This window comes from Crocodylus porosus, unplaced genomic scaffold (assembly GCF_001723895.1).
Source record: "Crocodylus porosus isolate Cpor-Errol unplaced genomic scaffold, CroPor_comp1, whole genome shotgun sequence".
In the NCBI taxonomy this organism is placed as follows: Eukaryota; Metazoa; Chordata; order Crocodylia; family Crocodylidae; genus Crocodylus; species Crocodylus porosus.
In genome coordinates, this window is record NW_017728931.1 from 139,787,859 (window position 1) to 139,791,789 (window position 3,931).

The window sequence follows — 3,931 nt, forward strand, 5'->3', positions numbered from 1 at the left end:
TTGCATTGTGGGTGGTCAGCTTCCAGTGAAGAGGAAAAAACAAGACCCCCCAGATGCCGTGGGCCTGAGTCAGGCTGTGTATCACAAAGGGAGGAGAGGGGGAAGCAGGTGTGGGTGCTGCAGAGCTGCCCGGCCAGGTCCTGTCATAAATTCTTCCATTCTCTTCCTCCACAGTCTTACATTTTACTTCCTTTGATCTTTATTTGCCCCTTTTGAGCCTTGCATAAGTATGCCCGGGTTCAAGTGGACCATGCATGGAGGAATGCTCTGTTGTTCAGGAGACAGTCTGGAGGCAGCATCCTCTGACCTGTCACCATGTCCTGCTGGAAGGTGCGAGCACACAGATTGGAGTCCAGCAAGTTTAAAAGCTAGCGTTGTCTGGCTCTACATTGGGGATGTTTGCAAAGCAGTTGAGCTAGGGTGGAAAATGCAACCAGCCTCATGCAGCCACAGAAGATCCCATGGGGTATGACCAGGCACGAGGTTTTAGGTGCGGTAAGAGGAAGTGCCTAGATGGGATGGGTCATGTTGGGGCTGCGGGCGTGATGGCAGAGTGGTTACAGCATCTTGCTACAGCTCCAAAGGCATCGACTTAAGACTCAGTCTGGACTCATGCTAAAAGCTGCCTCAGTCAACCCAGTACTAACGAGTTGGCTGGTCATTTGGGCTGGGGAATCAAAGGCAGCCAGATGGCACGCCGGCCATATCACTTGCTTGTGCACTGTTGGGTATGGGAATCAATGTGCCTTGCTCAGGCTAACCGATGGGCTGCTAAGCTTAGATGGGCTGGTAAATGCTGGTCTTGGTACCCCCTCCATATACCATGTTTAACTAGTCCCTGGAGAAGGAGTGAAAGCAGCTCAGTGGACCTGCTTCCCGTGGGAGGACACCACCTGCACCTAAGTCACTGGGATGACCTGAGCTTATGAACAGAAAGCAGTGATGCTGCCCAGGGAACTGGGCATCTAACTCTTTGCAGAGTGGTCTAGATGAGGAGTTGGGCCTGAAGCCAACCACTGAGCCCTCTCGCCTGACCCTCCAGGTACCAACTCATCATTTCCTCATCTACTTCCTCACTATGAGGGTGGTCAAGCACCGGAACAAGCTACCTAGAGAAGATGTGGCATCCCCATCCTGGAAAAATTCAAGATTGGGTCGGGCAGATAGTTGACCGGGACGGTTTAGTTGCAATGATCCTGCTTTGAGCAAGGAGCTGGGCTAAATGTCTTCATGCAGTCCCTTTCAGCCCCACTTTCCTAGTATCCTATGACCAGCTCCAAAGGAGACTTCTTGTCTCATGAGATGATAATCTGCCTTAGGATCAACCCCCACCCCCACCATTGCTCTTCCCTTTACCCAGAGGCTTTCAACAGGCCTACACTCTTCATCAAGACTCCTTTCTCTTTGTTCTTCCACTGCCAACAATATTGGCCCAAGTTTGAGCACCCATCCTGGAAGTTTAGAAGAATGTGCCCTCCGTTCTTTGCCGTTGCCATTTGTATTTGCAGTGCATTTTTGCTCGTATAAAATTAGGGTGGACTAGAACTGCCCTAAATCCCTGGGAAATAGTCTCCGTTTCCAGGATGTCCCAGAAACAAGAAGGGGCAGAAAACTCAAGAAAGGGTTTGAAGCTGGAAAACTTCCCCTCTGATGTTGCAGAGACAACTGACTGACTGACAGAATGAAGATTTGCACCTTACAGACTAACTAAGTCAGAGATGCATGGCATAAGCTTTCATGAGCCTGAGCTCACAGCTCACTTCATCAGGTGAGTGATAGGGTGCTTTTAATTTGTCTCACCAGCGTAGGTGTTGGCCTTTCACTCCGACCCTGAATTATCCACTACATTTCTACAAATGGATTCATTGCAATCTTTCCAATATTGCTTCAGCCTTTGGATAGTTTGCAAACAGGTTACTGTGAGGTGTTTAATGTTTGCACCATGTGACTGGGTTCCCAAAACACATGGCATTGTTTCGTTCTTCATTGTTTCTATCCCAACATTGTTTTTTTCTCTTTGCAAAGGTCAGTAATTGTTGGGATCTGCCGGGGGAATACTGAGAAGTACTTTTCCTTTGTAGTGACCGCAGCTTTTCTGCTGCTTATGCTTACGAAGGGAGATATTTCCTATACTTCCTACACATCAACCCAAGAAGAGGACCTTCCTTGTTCAAAGGTTCGTAGACAAAAGCGGTCTCCGACACCAGCAGACATGAAGAGATGGTTCATTAAATGTGAGGGTGCCTTTCCAGCGAAGGCAGCAGACTGGGAGAGCCAAATTCAGGTCCTATATAGCGCAGCTCCTGTGGTCCATTTCTTATGCCTGGATTAAATAGGCATGATCATATTCCTTTGCCATGTCCATGCGGGCTGCAACTCTGAAGGGCAAGGCCTGCCATTTAATATGTGCATGTGCAGTGCCTAGCATAGTCAGGGTATGGTCTAGGCTGAGGCTGGAGACATTACTAGCATTAACGGGGATAAATGTAGAAGACTAAAATCCACATACCTCCCTGCTAGATGAACATTGTCTCAGATCCCACTCAGACTCCCCCCTCCTGGTACCACCTGACGAATGACCCCGTTGGCCATCAGCATGATTGACTTCCACGTGCTCAACTCCTGGAAGATCCCTGGGGTAACATTTGCCTCCACTGGTCTCATTCCTCTCTCTGGAGCTCTTGACTGTTGTTGGCAAGGTGTGCTGGCTTGTCGGTGATATGTTTGGCATTTTACAGCCTGAGGTAAATTGGGACATTAATTTTTGGAACGGGGGATTCGTCGCTCCTTGAAGTGTCTGGAATGGGTTAGCGGGGGCCTTCTCAGCAAGCGCCTAACCCCGGCGCAGCAGGGGCCGCCGAGCAATTAAGCAGCCGCTGCTCTGCAGAGAACAGATTGTATTAAAGATAAACAGATGTGAGCAGATAAAGCGGCTGGAGGACTCCAAGCCCGCAGTGTCTTATCTCTCGAAGCGTTCAATAGAGTCCCAGGCCCCAGAGTTCAAACGGCCCATCACGGGCCTGCCATATCTCATGGCACGATGTTTATTAGCTTCTGCTTCTGCAGATCGGAGCCTGTTGACCTCGCCAGGTGAACGAGGAGGTCAGCGGTTCGAAGGGGAAGGTGGGATTGCATGCTGTTTATTTCTTCTTGTCTGAGCCCTGCCTGTTCCCTCTCTCTCTCCTCTAGAGATGTTAAACTGTTCACTACAGGGCGGTCACCCTTGGCTGGATGTGGCCATAGTGCGGGGTAGTGGCAGGCGTCTGGGAATTGGCCATTGCCTTAATATCCTGTTTGCCACTGTGAGGATTCAGGGGCTTTTACGGGGTTCAAAAGGCTGCGGGAAGAAATAAGAGACCACATTATGTCCCAGCATGTAGGCTGTTCACCAGTGGGCTTTAGGTGTGCAATACAGCCCTGTCTCACACCCTTTTGTGAGAGACGGCACAAAGATCTCAACAAGCAGTTGGATCAGATGGATAACTCCCACACACATACATGCATGCACATACACACAGAAAGATTTCATAGTTTTCTTAGATATTAGGGCTGGAAGGGACCCCTCGAGACCATCGGGTCCAGCCCCCCCCCGGCCCAAGGGGCAGGAAGTCAGCTGGGGTCCGATCACCCCAGGCATTGAATGTGCACACATGCATGCGCACACACACATGCACAGATACACAGGCACACGTGCACACACACAGTCTCACTTTCTTCAACCCTGGGAAGGAGATACTATTTGGCTGCTTCCCTTGGATGGTGCTATCAGGAGGCAGCTCTTCCAGAGACCAGACTGACTTTCCAGACATCTCTCATGGGTACTGAACACTTACTTCCATAGTTTCATAGTTTCTAGGGTCGGAAGGGACCTGAGCAGATCATCGAGTCCGACCCCCTGCCATGGCAGGAAAGAGTACTGGGGTCAAACGAC